Consider the following 17,372-nt stretch of genomic DNA (forward strand, 5'->3'; position numbering starts at 1 on the left):
AAGGGAAAGCAAGAGATCCAAGTGGCTAACGATGAAACGCAAAATGTAAATGTGACGTATTTCGACGTCTGATGCTGATGAACCACGTCCAAGTCTCATGGATGAGTATTTTCTTGCGTCTACCGCCATCAGAGGCGTTGTCATATCAGAGTGACAGTGTAATTTCCCATATATTTCATTTCATTGATGTTAATGAAATGAAAAATGGTGAAACGAATGCAGAAGGAACGTGTGATCCCCGAAAAAGGTTTATATCAGCTTTCATCACAAGTAATTCCACTTCGACTTGGCGAGATTTGAACTCGGATCTTCTGCCAGGAAAGCCGAAGGTCACCGGTGTAGCTCCGAAATAACGAACGGGGCCCATGATCTGAGGCTGTGCTTGGATTTGGGTTCGAAACCCACTTCGGCTGTTTATCTGGATGAGACCGAAAATTCGTAGTGATATTGCCTATCTCATTAAAAATTTTCGGTTTCATCTTGATAACACATCACCTCCTCACGTAGCTAACGAGAAAGATTTTTCGTCCTGAAAAGGAATTTTAAAATGTTACGTTTGTTCCGATCAAATTTCAGCACATTTAAAGGCAAAACTAAAATTCTTTCAATCATTTATTATTATAATCAAGCTGCGGATTTTTAGGCACTAAAACAGTTGAAATAGGCAGGCAAAATAGGCATTTAAAAAGGCACTAACAAATTTCTAATTCTCAATGGCTAACACGACCATAGCATTATACACTACTTTCTATAGGAATGTCATTATGGCAGTGAAAATTAAATATTCGTCCAAATGTTATAATGAGAACTGATGTCTATTGTCTGTAAGAATGTTCTTAAATTGGGAGAAACTTCCTACCATTTCACATGAAGTGATGGGGCAATACTTCAATCAGTTGGGGACCAAACCAGTGGGAACGCAGTAATGTCAATGTATTTATTTATTTTATTGGGTTATTTTACGATGCTGTATCAACATCTAGGTTATTTAGCGTCTGAATGATATGAAGGTGATAATGCCGGTGAAATGAGACCGGGGTCCAGCACCGAAAGTTACCCAGCATTTGCTCGTATTGGGTTGAGGGAAAACCCCGAAAAAACCTCAACCAGGTAACTTGCCCCGACCGGGATTCGAACCCGGGCCACCTGGTTTCGCAGCCAGACGCGCTGACCGTTACTCCACAGGTGTGGACATGTCAATGTATTTTCCAATCAGTGCTTCTGATAACTTTTGCTTTGGCATATCTCTACGGTATACTTTACGTATTACAGCAGAAAAATCAACTCCATACTTAATTCACAAACTCACAAAACGGATACACAGTTTAAGACAACTATCCTAGTCAACTACCACAATGATTCATGCTGCTTTCGAAATACATTTTTTCTTATTGCTTGATTTTAAATTATTCGATTTCTCCGCGCTCTGGTGGCAGTAAAATGTAACACACAGAATTATCGATAGTTCTATATCACTTCCCTCTGCTAGATAAAAAAGAAACAAATTACAGATTAAAAAAATATCGATAGAATAGTCAGTAAATTCAAGTATAATATATAATACGGATATTTAGGCAACTTTTAGGCATTTATAAGCACATAGGCATTTACTAGTGAAATAGGCAATTATAGGCACTATAGAATTCGAATATAATACTCACAATGTCTTAAAATAGATATGTAACCTAAAATCTTCCGCCTTCAGGTTAAGGATTAAAATAGGCATATAGGCATAAATCCGCAGCTTAATTATAATACAGTGCTCTCCTAAACTGACTGAGCATATTGAGAATGAAATAAATAGCTTTTCCAAAACACGCTATGAAATGTTTCATACAAAACAATTTTTATCTCGAAAAGGAAGCAAAGTCGAACGAAATTGTTTTAAACTTTTTTTTGTTGAAATATCTCAAAGAATAACTCCCTGAAATTAATGATATTACTTCGGTTCACTCTGTATACAGGTGCACGAAAAATGACGTCCAATAAGAGCACTGAAGGATTGAGTACATTATACTGATTAATTTAAGTATAGGAAGCAACATTCCACGATCCATACTTTCGGAGATATCGCAAAGAATTTGTCGGTCAAATGAAGCACATTGCCAAAACTACTGAAATCGATAAGAGGTTTAATAGTGATTTTTATTTCTATGATACATACGATAATACAGTATGGACAACTGGGCTCTACATCAACATAAGCTCAAAATGTCCACCATCCATCTCCAGGCATCTCCTAGCTCGACGCACAACACCCTGGCTTGCCCTGCGCACCTCATCTCCTCTGACAGTAGCAACGGCCGCATGCAGGCGAGGAATGAGATCTTCCTCGTCCTCCGGGACAACCCTGTACACCAGCTCCTTGAGGGGACCCCAAACGAAGTATTTCAGTGTATTCAGGTCTGGCGATCTCGGGGGACAAGATACAGATCCTCCGCCGACCTATCCATCGTCTTGGATATTTCCTATTCAACTCAGAATAGTGGCGAGACGCACCATGATGCTGAAACCACACGTAAGAGATGTGTTCCAGGAAGACGGACAGGCAGATTTTCTCTCATAAATAATAGGATATAGCTTCTGTCATTCAGATGTCCAGATATAAAGTACTGGACTAAGATGTTGCAGTCAATCAGTCCTGCCCACACGTTTATCCTCCAGCGAACTTGATGGCTATTGTGAGTATTAAACATTTCTTCCCTTGTAAATGAGGCCTCATCGGAACACAATATTCTTGTCAGGAGGTTATCCTCTCTGTCATGCGCCTCTAATAGCCAATTATAATATTGTGTGCGACTCGGACGATCACCCTCCATAAGATTACACTGATTAATTGTTTTCATTATTATGGTTTTTACTCGTTTTATGTTTTTCCCCATAAATTGCAATTCATTCATATTTTAAAACAGAGATTTTCATCAATTTATTTGGGATTTTGTTGGTTGGTGCTAATTTATTTTTCTTCATTATTATGACCTTTATTCGTTTTATGTTTTCTCCCACAAACTGCAACTGATCCATATTTTAAAACAAGGATTTTCATAAATTTACTTGCGATTTTGTTGTATGCTGTGATACAAATTGTAGTGTATTCGGCTTTCGCTCTTGATGTCAATCATCATCTGCATACGATATTGCTAAAATTTTGTTATCTCCTGTTACTGAATTTCATTGTTTACAATTAATTTCCATTCTTTAACTAATCGGTGTGCGGGCATAAACATATATGTTTGTGTAACATTTGGAATAACCTACGTCCTTTTCTGTCTACTTCATTAATGTTTACAGGCTCTGAAATATGTCCATTCATCAAATTAATTGAAAGCTTTGAATTCTGATATAGGATTTATCCAGCTCTCGCCAATTACAGTTATCTCCTTTGTACATAAAATGTTCAACATCAACTGTGAATTTGACTTTTCTACTTATTCTTCTTCTCCTGAAAACGTTTATCAATTACTGAGTGTAATTTAATTGTTTATGAATAAATACTATAGCCATATTATACATACATACGTAATACATACATACAAAATGTCTTGCCAAATGGCAGGTATTTCACTGTAAACCCAGCATTCTCCCATTTTTCGTATTTTCCGTCTTCCCCTTTATCTCCTCATATGATCCATATATCTTAATATCGTCTTATCATCTGATATCTTCTTCTATACCGAACTCTTCTCCCGTTCACCATTCCTTCCAGTGCATCCTTCAGTAGGTAGTTCCTTCTCAACCAGTGACCCAACCAATCCTTTTTCTCTTCCTGATCAGTTTCAGCATCATTCTTTCTTCACCCACTCTTTTCAACACAGCTTCATTTCTTATATTGTCTGTCCATTTCACACGCTCAATTCTTCTCCATATCCACCATTTCAAATGCTTCCAGTCGCTTCTCATCACCTCGTCGTAATGTCCATGTTTCTGCACCATATAATGTCACATTCCACACAAAGCACTTCACTAGTCTCTTTCTAGTTCTTTTTCCAGAGGTCCGCAGAAGATGCTTCTTTTTTTATTAAAAGCTTCCTTTGCCATTGTCATTCTCCTTTTGAATTCTTGACAGCAGCTCGTGTTACTGCTTATAGTACGCCCCAAGTATTTGAAGCTGTCAACTTGTTCTGTCTCATTTAGTATTCGCATGTTTACCTTCTTTATTTTTCTTCCGACAACCATGGTCTTCGTCTTGTTCATTAATACTACATTTTGTAATTATTATGTTTCTGTTCTCTGTCCAAAATACCTGTTCATTACTTTTACTGGGGCGAGGAGGAGTCTTTCGAGCCTGTAACCTATCACTTTCAGTATATGCGTATACAGATGAGTCATGGAGAAGCTTCTGAAAGATATGTATGGAGTCAAGCTTTGAGTCGAGAGGAGTCAAGCGAGTGCTCCATACAAAGTGTAGTGTAAGGCATTATTGCTGCTGTGCAAGTAAATGAAATTCATGAAAGCTTACGCTACGTACGATTCCGGAAATGAATGGCATCGTATGGGCAATGAAAATGCAAATGCCGCTAAGAGTTGTGCTCCTTCACATTGCATCCCCTGCTTCATGAAACACACCATCAACATTCTACCGCTTTTATTTTTTTACTGTAGTCATCTCCGTTTGCAAATAGGACTCCTCAACAGTTTAATAATGTTCTATTCGTTAGACTTTCCACGACTCTGTCAGTGAGCTACATCCAAGTTTCAACCTAAAAAGAGTTTATTGTTGTCATTTCATTGCGCTTTTAATTGCTTCTTAGACTATTCCAGATCCTTAATATCACAACCAGTATCACCATCACTATCCGTTTTCAAGGATTCAACCGATGAACTATCTAGTCTTGAAATGTTCACACATTAAGGCTCGTAACACACCACACCGAGAACTATGAACTACGTACAGCTAGCAATGCTTTGGTCTTCACATTGCAGCGGGAAATATGTTGCTACACAGTGGAGCCTTCTCTGTATGGGCTATTCCATCTCAAATCGACCGAAATATAGAGAAAATTGACCTTGCAATTTTTAAATACAATTAAACTTTTTCTGTCCTTTGACAACTATGATTCAATGCTTTGTGCAAAGTTTGGGGCATCAGAACTCCATAGTGTTTAAATTAAAAATATTTTAATGTATCGTATTTTCATAAAATTAGCAACTTTAAACTGTTGTAGCTCCGAAACCCTTTCACCCAATGATAAAAATCATGGTTTATTTTGATGCTGAAAAGTTAAAGTTTACATTGACATGTAAACAGTTTTTCTTACTTTTTATGGAAATGGAGAAATTTAGACTTTTCTTAATTAAGACAGCTTTGCCCACGAAAAAATATTTTTAAAATATATGGTTAGATTCCGCATTGAAAGTACAAATAAACACATATTTTTTACTGGTGCAACGTTAATGAGAAAGTATTGAAAAATCAAATAAAGAAAATAAATAGTACGCGCGAGCTAACCAGCTGACTGTGAGGCGGGAGCTAGCCTAGGCAAGCAAGGCTAGGAGACATAAACACGTGATGTTTCGTATAGTAGCGCATAGTTGGGCTAGCTTTATCACAGGTTTTCATAAACACAGGAGTGAAATGACGCCCAGCGCTCGCTTATCTTCATTTCTCGACCAGTGTGTGCTGTGTTGCTTCTTTCAAGTCTAGGCGTATGAAAATAATTTATTTAATACCGTAGAAACTTATTGCCGAGCCACTAAGCAAACAATGCCGAATCCCTCTTAATAATGCAAGGTTTTTTCTCGATATTTTTTTACATTTTTACAAATGGGCAAAAAGCCTAAAAGTAAGTAAAATCAGATTATCTGTCTCTCTGTATAAAATAAAAATAAGAATTACTTCTTATCATAACCTACCAAATGTCAGCTTCAAAATAAGCTCTCGTTGAATGTTCTGCAGTAAATGGTTCCAGAGTTCTGAGCGCTGAAAGAGGCTTGTTTTTCTAAAATACGCTAAATTTGTCGCTCAACAATACGAAAACCGTTTGACTTTCGATAGTATATTTTTGCAAATGCACTCTCCTCAGCACCTTGTATAAACAGGGAAAAAATTAGAGTATAAAAAATGCGAGGTTTTTTACTGATCGATTTCATATGGAATAGCCCGTATAGATAATTAAAACACGAATTTTATTACGTCATACGGAAGGTAGTTTGATATGAGCTGATAGAAATAAAGTTACATAATTTTTTTTTGCATTTTTTACCACTTACAACTCATAAGTTCATTTTTTGTTTTATTCAGTCATTTTTGGAGTATTTTCATTTAATTTCGGCCATAATTCCCCATTATTAATATAAAATATTATTTATTTCCTTTGATATTTTTTCTACATATTTTTTCAATTAATATCCATTACTTTGTATATTATTTTAATGGTTTTTCTGCAGAAATATTGTTATTTTAACGTAGTACACCCTACGTAATGGATCACTCCAACCACCCCTTCCATATACTCTTCTATACCTGCTAGTTCCGGATAAGAGTGGCCTTATGGTGGACTGCATGGGAACTACATCAGGTAAAATAATTAATTAAAGTGTAAGTGTCCTGCTTAGAAAAAATATGTAAAATTAAATAAACTTGAATGTTGGTACTAGAATTTAATTTAATTACTAGTCTAAATATTAGGGGAGAGTCGGGTAGTATCGGGCATCGGGTAATATCGGAAAGTACGTTTCTTTCATCTACCACCATATGGTAGTACCTGAATGACATGGTTACGTTTCTCTATGTGACATCACAGAAACGTAACCATGTCAATCAGGTACTATCATCGTGTGGTAGATGAAAGAAACTCACTGTCCGATATTACCCGATGTCCGATACTACCCGACTCTCCCCTAATACTCCTACTAAGTCAATTATGTAAGATCAATTTTTAGGGCATTTTTCATGATTTATAGATCATCAAAATCCTAGTCCTAATAATCACTGTATATACCTATAGGTCTTTAATATACAGGGTGTTTCAGAAATATTTTGACAAACCTTGGGGGCGTGTTCCTCACACAAAACAAGAAAAAAAATTATATAAACATATGTCCGAAAATCCTTAGTTTTTAGTTACTAATGAAAGAACATAATGAAACATCTGTTAGATATTGTCAGCTTCGTAGCAAGTGTTACAGCTTTAATCAATTCAGAAACTCATAACAATGAAAGTTTACGTTCAACGTGTTTCGAGGTACAATCCAATAACTAAGGTTTGTAATCGATAATAATTAATTTTGTTAGATAATCAAATTATGTTATCGATACAAGTCTGCTGATGCACCCATTGTATCCTCGATGCCTATGTGTTGCCAAGGAAACATGTTTACTACAATCATTTGTCATTTGAACATTTGTTATGAGTTTCTGAACTGATTAAAGTTGCAACACTTGCTACCAAGCTGACAGTATCTAACAGATGTTTCATTATATTCTTTCATCAATAACTAAAAAAAAACTATGGATTTTCGGACATATGTTTATATGAACTATTTTTCTTGTTTTGGTGTGAGGAACATGCCCTCAAGGTTTGTCAAAGTATTTCTGAAACACTCTGTACAAAGGCCTACCTCATTCAGACTCCTACATTTGTTCAATACCCGATAAGTAATCTCCTCCTTCGCCCACTTTCTCATCACTGAAGCTGATGGTAATAAAACAATTCTCTCTACAGATGTTGCATTATATTTCTGGCGGTGAGTTACCGTTAAATTTCAAGTGGCTTATCTTGTTCCTGGACGTCAGAATATTAAAAAGTATTACAATCTTTTGCTATCTCTCTTCTCCCTCATCGCAAATTGTGACGTTGCACAGACGCAGAGATATAGTAAAAGATCTGTACTACGGTGTCAGCCACATCGTTCAGGTTCCAAAGTAAATCTTCCTTCATTAGGTGTTGAAAACATTCTGACCGATCCTCCGCGGCTACTTTTTGAATTGAGGTTTGAAATAAAGACTTAATTTGAAAGCGGTATTGTTCCTACTCTGCAAGGGAGAGTCGTGTTGAGAAACAGAAATAGAAACGCTTATCTTGTAACTGCAGTCAGAACACCCACAGCTCCTGAGACGGATAACAATAACAAATGGTTTGTGTAGTGTGAAATCACATCATGATCTCTTAGTCATAGCTAACATGTATTGTTTGCTGTGTATGATATTCTATTAAGGGAACTCCATTAAAAATGACAACTTTTTCCTTAATCTTTTTTTTTCAACCAAATTTAGAGAGCATGTTTACTATGTAAAGGACTGACAAAATCCAAATGTTGAACTCCCAAATGTTTTTAGCTTTAGCAAAGAGGAGGAGTCACGCCTGACAGCGACTATAGATTTGTATATATTTTATTTTATTTTTATTTATTCATTTGTTGTTGAACATAATAGGCAAAGCCCAACATGTTGTTATTCCTCATCTTTTACAATATCCACCTCGCGTCAATGGAATTCCTTGTCACAAAGTATTAGGGGCTGCAAGACAACAAAAATCTTTAAGAACAGCTTAAAAGATAACCTTATTAGCATTTCACTCCAATCATACCGATTTTAACTATCACTGACTACACTGTTACTTTTTTCTTTAGACATCATCCTGATTGTGCTGTATTTTCAAAATTGTCTCATAATAATCTCTTTCTATTATCTAATATCATTTGAAATATATTAACATTCTATGTATTTTAGTTTAATTCTGCTACACAGTTTATTTCAGTGTTTAATTAATAGTTCATAGTATTTTGTTGTTTAATTCATAAATAACTCTTGTATACATGTAACTCTCATCTAAATCAAATTGTTGAATTCTTTGTAAGTTCATGCATATGTATATACACTTTTTGCTGGTTGAGTGGAAGAGAAGGCCTTACGGCCTTAACTCTGCCAGCTAAAATAAATCATTATTATTATTATTATTATAATTGCAATGTTCACGACTAACAAATTAATTTATAAAACATAAACAAGGAGAAGAAAACATACACTTATTAAAAACTGAAACAAAATAGAAATAAGAGAAAGAAAAAAAGAGAAATTGAAATAAGGTGTGAAAGTAGCTTCAAATTAACTAACAACAATATTCTGTAAAATATGATAACAAATAATTCTGTATCTAAAGAAATTCATATTGAAAATATCAACATTAGGATGAGGATGTAATTTATTGTATAACTGTAACATTTGGAAAACTGGGGAATTTTTGTGGGATTCAGTATTTGTCCTTGGTATGTAAAACAAATTTCGAAATTTCGTTTTAAGCTTAGGTGCATATAATGTTATATAATAAAATAAACCAACACAGTCAAACTTATTGTTAATAATTTTATAAAGGAAGTTTAAGATTGACAATTTCGTTGAATTTGCAAACTAGTAAAATGGAAATGTTGAAGCATTGTAGCATAACTCTCATAGGTAGGATAATCATTATAAAGTCTGTAATATAACCATTTTAGAAATTTATTTTGAATTTTCTCTAGTAACAGAATATATTTGTTAGTAATTGGGTTCCAGATAACAGCAGCATACTCTAATTTAGATCGAACAATGGAATTATACAAAATTATTATAGTTTTGACTTTAAATTTACAAGAGTTTCTCATAACAAAACCTAAACTTTTATAGGACAAATTTATAATATTATTAATATGACTATGAAATGTAAAATTACAGCTAAATAATATACCTAAATCTTTATGTTCATTTTCTGCTGGTAAAACTTTTGCCTCTATTTTATATGAAAATTTAATTGTATTTTTCAATCTAGAAAAGGTCATATGTATACACTTATTTATATTAAATAACAATTTATTATTAATACTCCAAATATGTAAGTGACTGGTTGGCGTTAAGACGAGCCTCTGAACTATATCAGACTTGAAAACATTGTCCTCGTACTGTTCAACAGAACACTGCATTAGGATTTAGTATCTGGTTGTTGCTTTCTTACTGAGTAGTATCCCTGATCACATATACAGGATGACTGAAAAGTCACGGGACATAGACAAACTCCATTATTTGTGCAGATAGCGAAAAATGGAAAGAGGAGAAAGTTGTTGGAAAGATGTAGTTTTCAATCTAATGTGCTTGAATTTTCAAAGTAGAATGCACCGTTAAGACTGTACACTAGTAAGACACACCTGCCAGTCCCAATGCTGACATATTAGTGGCTTTTCGGCTAGTTCTACCGGGTTTCAGATACGTATTATTTAACGGAAAAAAAAAATAGTTGACATGCAGAGATTAGCGGCTATTTAACTTCTCACAGTGCAAAGAAGCATTTCTTTACATTGCTGGCATATGAATTCAGGGGAATTTTATTCTTGCCTGGCGGTTTTCCCTAAACATGTATTGGTTCACTGCTAATCATCATCATTTCGTAATTTGCCCGTTAAAAAACGTATCTAAAATCCGGTAAAACTAGCGGAGAATCCACTAATTTCGCAACATTTGGACTGGCGGGTGTGTCGCACAGCCTCAACGGTGTATTCTACGTTGAAAATTCAAGCACATTAGATTTAAAACTATTTATTTCCAACAACTTTATCCTCTTTTCATTTTTCGCTATCTGCACCAATAACGGAGTTTGTCTATGTCGCGGGACTTTTCAATCACCCTGTATATATGTATCAGAATGACCATTCCCATGTTATGAAACGGCAACATTAAAAGAGAACAGCCACCAGAGCCTCCACTGTCGAAAAGATTTTTTTTTTTTTTTGGTACCAACCGATAGAGTAGTTGCAAGCTCTTACTCCATCCAATTCCATAAGAGTTATAACGTAACTTCTTTTGCAGTCGCTAGAATTCAGCATAGTGAAATTGATAAAAGTTGTTGCTTTGAAACTTCATTAGGTTGATCAATCTGTTATATGTGATCAGGTGTAGTATGATGTCACGCCTCGCCCTTAGTGCTGCTCAGATTCCCTTAGTACGACAGCCTATTATATACAGTCACGAAGCTCAATACGTAGTAAATATGCATCAATAGATAGTTGCTAACCACTAGGATCGCTACTATCGCCTCATTACAGACAATGCGAAATAGTACCCGCACAGTCTATTGTTCCTAGTACTCTCATAAACTCAAGCTTCGTGACTGTATACACTAGACTTTACTAGTGTTCTCTGGTTGGAGCACTGCATTTGTAAGATTAAAATTGTTACGGAACTTCGCGTAACAGGTTTCTGTAACTTCTCATAACATGTTACGAAACTAACAGTTATATGACGTAGCTCGGTCTGGGAATACCCTAAAGGTACGGTCACACATAGCTACTTTTGCTGCGCTACTTTTGTACTGCAGCTGCAAAAGTTGCGTGTCGTGCTCACACGTAAGCCAAAAGTAGCGCGCTGCACGCTACTTTTCGTGCTGCGCAACCCGAGTGCAGCAAAAGTTGCAACTGGAGGTTGCGAGTCTGTTCACACACAAGACGCTACTTTTGCAGCCGCAGTCATGCTGCAGGTTTCCAACTCAGTGTTGACTTCTCAATATACATTTTGTGGTTACGTTCGCATTATTAAGAAACCCATGCGAAAGCTTCCTTATCTATTATTTGCTTTTCTGTCGTATCTAGTATTCAGAAATTGACATTATTTTTACTATAAATCTTTTAAAAACGCCAAAAGTTGCGTGTCGTGTTCACACGTAAACCAAAAGTAGCGCGCTGCATGCTACTTTTCGTGCTGCGCAACCCGAGTGCAGCAAAAGTTGCAACTGGAGGTTGCGAGTCTGTTCACACACAAGACGCTACTTTTGCAGCTGCAGTCTTGCTGCAGGTTTCCATCTTCCGTGTTGACTTCTCAATATACATTTTGTGGTTATGTTCGCATTATTAAGAAACTCATGCGAAAGCTTCCTTATCTATTATTTGCTTTTCTGTCGTATCTAGTATTCAGAAATTGACATTATTTTTACTATAAATCTTTTAAAAACGCCAAAAGTTGCGTGTCGTGTTCACACGTAAACCAAAAGTAGCGCGCTGCATGCTACTTTTCGTGCTGCGCAACCCGAGTGCAGCAAAAGTTGCAACTGGAGGTTGCGAGTCTGTTCACACACAAGACACTACTTTTGCAGCTGCAGTCTTGCTGCAGGTTTCCATCTTCCGTGTTGACTTCTCAATATACATTTTGTGGTTATGTTCGCATTATTAAGGAACTCATGCGAAAGCTTACTTATCTATTATTTGCTTTTCTGTCCTAACTAGTATTCATAAATTGGCATTATTTTTACTATAAAGCTTTCAAAAACGCCTATATACTTAAATGATAACCAACAGCATATTCACGTAATCAATGTTGGGAACCCTCCTGTTTGAAACTACACTACAGCAAATTAAAAAAATGAATTATATCGTCAGCAAATATGCTCAGACTGTGTTGTGCATTTAATAACTATTACAAATAATTTATTTTCATCACATCTAACATTAAAATATATCCAAACAATAAAAGTATCATTGGCACATTTGGGTGGCAACACTGGTCGCAACCGCAGCAAAAGTTTCAACAATACCGATATCAAAAATGCTGCGGCTGCAACCCTGAGAACCCTGTTCACACGTCGCTACTTTTAAGCTGCGCGCAGCATGGAAAAGTAGCGGGCAGCAGGTTCGGCAGCCGCTACTTTTCGGGTTGCACCGTTGTTCACACGTCGCAGTACAAGAGTTGCGCAGTTTTTTGTACTGCAGCGCTGCAAAAGTAGCGACGTGTGACCGTACCTTTAGCCTAACTATGGCAGAAAATAAAGGTAAAATATTGAGCATGCAATACTTACAAGCTTCAACTCCGTTGCTGGAAGTCTCTGAGCGAATAGGAGGCAGTAGTATCGAGGAGGATTCACTTTTGCTGCCGGTTACAGCTGCATCACGGCCACATGCAAGCAACAAGACAACACGAGAAGGAAGGAAAGTTAGTAATGGAGCAGGTGCACTCAAAACCACACATCACTACTTATAAATCTACATTAATTAATCAAACACAGCATATGAACTACACTCAGAATAATTACACCACCACACAACGCCGTTGTGTGCTCTAATACATCCGTTCACTTTTATTAGGTGTCTGTATACCCTGCCGAGACAATACGTTCTATAATAATTCATCGGTATATCTGTATCTACTACGCAAAGTGCGCTCGGATTTACAGATATTATATGAGTAGCCTAGCTGCAAAGACGGCCAAGTCCATTTTTTCGAAAGTGAGGTTAAGAGTTATTCTTCTGGAAATTTATATGTGGAATCCGAGTTTGCTACTATTTTCTGTCAAAAGTGTTCAGAAATGTGTTAAATTACACTTTAAAAACAAGCCTTCGTTACAAAGACGGTCACCTCCTAAGCACATATTTATGACAATAACCGCCAACTCCACGCAAAAACAATCAAAAGCTTGATTAGGTCATGTGACTGAGCAAGTGGTTGTGGGAGATGGGAGAGTATTTTAATAACATTCATTCCTTTTTGTTCAGTGCAACGATGTTGAAAAGCAATAACTTTACTTTCTGCAGTGTTTTCCATAAATTGTAATGTGAAAGTACTTCTATTAAAAGTATGTTTATAACATTGATTTCTTTTTATTCTGCGTAACAATGTTGAAAAGCAATAACTTTACTTTCAAAGCGTCAGCGAATTTCTGCAGTTTTTTCTATAAATTGTAATGTAAAAGTACTTTCTATTAAAAGTATGTTTATAACATTGATTCCTATTCATTCTGTGTAACAATGTTGTGGAGCAATAACTTTACTTTCAAAGCGTCAGTGAATTTCTGCAGTTTTTTCTATGAATTGTAATGTAAAAGTACTTTCTATTAAAAGTATGTTTATAACACTGATTTCTTTTTATTCTATGTAACAATGTTGTAAAGCAATAACTTTACTTTCAAAGCGTCAGTGAATTTCTGCAGTGTTTTCTATATATTATAATGAGAAATTTTCCATTAAAAGTATGTTTACAACATTGATTTCTTTTTATTCTGTTCTGTGCAACAATGTTGAAAAGCAATAACTTTACTTTCAAAGCATCAGTGAATTTCTGCAGTGTTTTCTATAAATTGTAATGTGAAAGTACCTTCTGTTAAAAGTGTGTTAATAACATTGATTACTTTTTGTTTTGTGCAACAATGTTTAAAAATAATAACTTTACTTTCAAAGCGTCATTGAATTTCTGCATTGAAATTTCAATGACGTAGTCTTGTTATAATATATAAAAATCTATTATTAATAATCATATTTATTTGGTTTCTTTTTTGACATTAGTTAACAATGTTTAATCTCTTGCAAAGGCAAACATACAAAATATACGCCGTCTATGATGCAATGTTCGTAAAAATGGAATTCTGAGTGTTATGTGTCGGGTCAATACGGAACAAGACTTTTTGGTCTTAATTACTGGACATATTTTTCTATACAGAGTACTTAGCACGTAATGGAAGACAAGCGTATAATAATTCATTGTCCAAAGTTTCAACGAGTCACTTCTCTCACTAGAGTCGACGGCAATTCGGAAGGCGGTAGTCTGCTAGCGTTTGCGTCGAGAGAGAGACAGATAGAGGGGGCAAGGCAGCGTACAACATTGCCACATCGTACTTCACGCGCACGTGCGATGCAAATAGCGGCGCAGGAGAGAACTTAAATTATCGAAAGACAATAATGACCTTAGCCGTTGATTACTGTCAGCACGACACCAAACAAACCCTCTTTCCTTCACTAACAATATTCTTTGCACGGCTCTCAATCCCACACCACATGCTTCTGCAGTAGTTTCTTGCACGTTGGCAACGTTGCAGCCAGCATCAAGATGGACGGCAGAGTTGTGCTCGTCAACTTTTTAAAATAATTATACACCTTAAGCAATATTTTCCGCACCTGTTTTTCTTACAGTCTCTTCTTCCATTTATTTATCTTACACACACAGTAAATGTTAGTTTTACTCAGAGATCTCCAAAAAGCGTATCGTCATTCGTGCTCTCGATGCTGCCCGCCGAACACAGTGTGCTGTAAGGCTAGAAAAGGGGAAGAGACTCGTACCTCAACAGAAGGAGCGATCAGTGGGGGATCGCGGCAACGGTCTGCTTATGTTTACAAATAATAACATCAAAAGAATAAGAAATATCATACGTTTGTATATTATTTTGACATACTATGAAGCTGGAGCCCCATCTGTTGCTATTGACACAAGCCTTGCCATTCTGTTCTATGGTGCCTTTCAGTGTCTGGAAAAGATCTTCTCCAGTTGTATTTTGTAATTACATCTAGAAGACATTCAGGCACAGTAAAATGCTCATTAATTCCTCGGATGAAAATGGCTAGGTGAGCTTTGTCATTTCTATCTGTCCAATTCAAGTGAGTAAGCTACAAACTGGTTAATTGTGGTTTCGACTTCAGATTCAATTACATTTACAATCTTGAAATTCCTTCTCTGAACTGTAATTGGAAACAATTTAATTTTCTTAAACTTTGACTTTGTTCTAGACACAGCATTTTAGTAACGTCCTGTATGCACGATTTTACAAATGATGCTTCTGTAAAGGGCACATTGATTTTCCAATATTCCAAGCTAGAACATAGGTAGCAAGAAGCTTCTTTTTTTAAGACTGAAGACATGTGTGTGATTTGTGTTTGTATTTTCTTGTTTTATATTTATCAAAATATTTGTAGGCTCACGTATTTCACCTAAAATTAAACGAAAAACTATACGTTTGTCATGCGGAACTGAATGTAAACGCATTGTAATATACTGATTATTATGTATAACTAACAGTTACACAGATAGCCCCAAAATAAATTATTTTCACATGTCCAGCATACCTGTAATTTTATTGTATGATATTCTTTGTGAAGAGTCGAGTAGTGTCGTCGCATGTTGAATTTTAACACACCCTTAAGAATTTTCGAACGAATTAAACATTTCACATCCTCCCCACTAACACAAAAAAATTTCTCTTCCTATTCATCCTTGAATGTACAACGTCCATGATTAGAAGACATCGTGAAACTGTGGAACACTCCAACCAACAGAAAGGTAATGGCAGTCCGCCACTGCTCTTCGTTTGCGCATAAACATTGAGTACAGTACAGGTAGGGATGGGTGAGGCGGAGCGCGCTCATTACGTACTGGCTTCGGTTCCGTTCAGGGGCTTACTCGCGAGTACGCTTTTGGAGAGGTCTGGTTTTACTTATTCAATGTATTGAAACACTCACACGTGAACAAATGAACTTGGGAAGTACTTGTTACAGACTGATTCCGATTGGTTCTGCTGTACAAGCTTGTGACGTCACATGCTAGAAATGCTACGGCGCATATAGCAGCCGACCGCCTTCCGAACTGCCGTCTAGTCTAGCACTGCGCATATTTTCCCCGAAGACGTTTCCCTTATCATTCTCTTTCCGCTAATTTCATGATGCAGGCCTATCTGAATAGCGTGCAATTTAAAATGGAGATCAAATGACTTACCTATCACTTCAAATGGTAATGTACACTAAGTTTTAAATAAGATTATACTCGTACGTCAACAAGCTGCAGGATTTCTCGCTTATGCGATCGCACAGTACGACAGTCTGTGTTCTTCACTTGAGACAACAATGACCAAATGTAAGAGAAACGCCCAATCCTTTGAGAGAAAGCTATAATATATCCGCTTCCCTGGTCGGTGGAATGGAACTGAAAGCGCGTCTCCATTAAAACAGAGGAAAGAATTAATATGCCATTCTCAGCTAATAAAAGTGAATGCATATTATTTTCAAAACGAAATACACCACATGCCCAGCCTGAATTATATCTGAATAATAATAAATTACTAATAGTAAACACGATAAAATTCTTAGGAATTATATTTGACAGAAAGCTGATATGGGCCCCTCACTTAGCTGCTCTTAAAGAAGATTGCCTGCGACGAATTAGTTTTTTGAAAACACTTGCTGCGAGAAACTGGGGCGCAGACTATAAAGTCTTAATGTGCACTTACAGAATCCTCATTCGCTCTAAACTCGATTATGGCTGTATCGTATACAACTCAGCAAAATCATCCTCTTTACAAAAACTTAATGTAATACAAAACTCAGCACTTCGGATCGCTTTGGGTGCATTCCGAACAAGTCCAATAGCCAGTTTACAAATAGAAGCAGATGAACTGCCTCTTGATATTCGAAGAAAACAACTGAGCATTTCCTATGCTCTAAAAATCGCAGCTTCATCTAGACCTAACATGAACTCATATATATTCTCCGAACATCATGATAAACAACAAATACATTCAGCACCCTTTTCTTCTAGACTGAAACAATACTTTAACGAAATGAATATACCAATCCCTTCCATTTCTCAAAGAAATAAAAACACTGCTCATCCACCTTGGAGAATCATGTTACCTGAAATAAATCTGGATCTAACATAT

The 17,372-nt window shown here is 36.2% G+C and overlaps 1 protein-coding gene across 5 annotated transcripts in view; it reads right to left on the reverse strand.

Moving 5' to 3' along the window:
• LOC138701207 (transmembrane protein 47) overlaps nucleotides 1-17,372 on the reverse strand; it is a 564,207-nt gene that overhangs the window by 426,004 nt on the left and 120,831 nt on the right. For 3 of the 5 annotated variants that reach the window (XM_069827860.1, XM_069827861.1, XM_069827862.1), the window contains exon 2: nucleotides 12,756-12,839. The exons of the other annotated variants lie outside the window; for them this stretch is intronic. The gene's annotated coding sequence lies outside the window, so the exon portion shown is untranslated. The remainder of the gene's footprint in view (nucleotides 1-12,755; nucleotides 12,840-17,372) is intronic. 5 annotated transcript variants of the gene reach the window in all.

This window comes from Periplaneta americana, chromosome 6 (assembly GCF_040183065.1).
Source record: "Periplaneta americana isolate PAMFEO1 chromosome 6, P.americana_PAMFEO1_priV1, whole genome shotgun sequence".
Lineage (NCBI taxonomy): Eukaryota > Metazoa > Arthropoda > Insecta > Blattodea > Blattidae > Periplaneta > Periplaneta americana.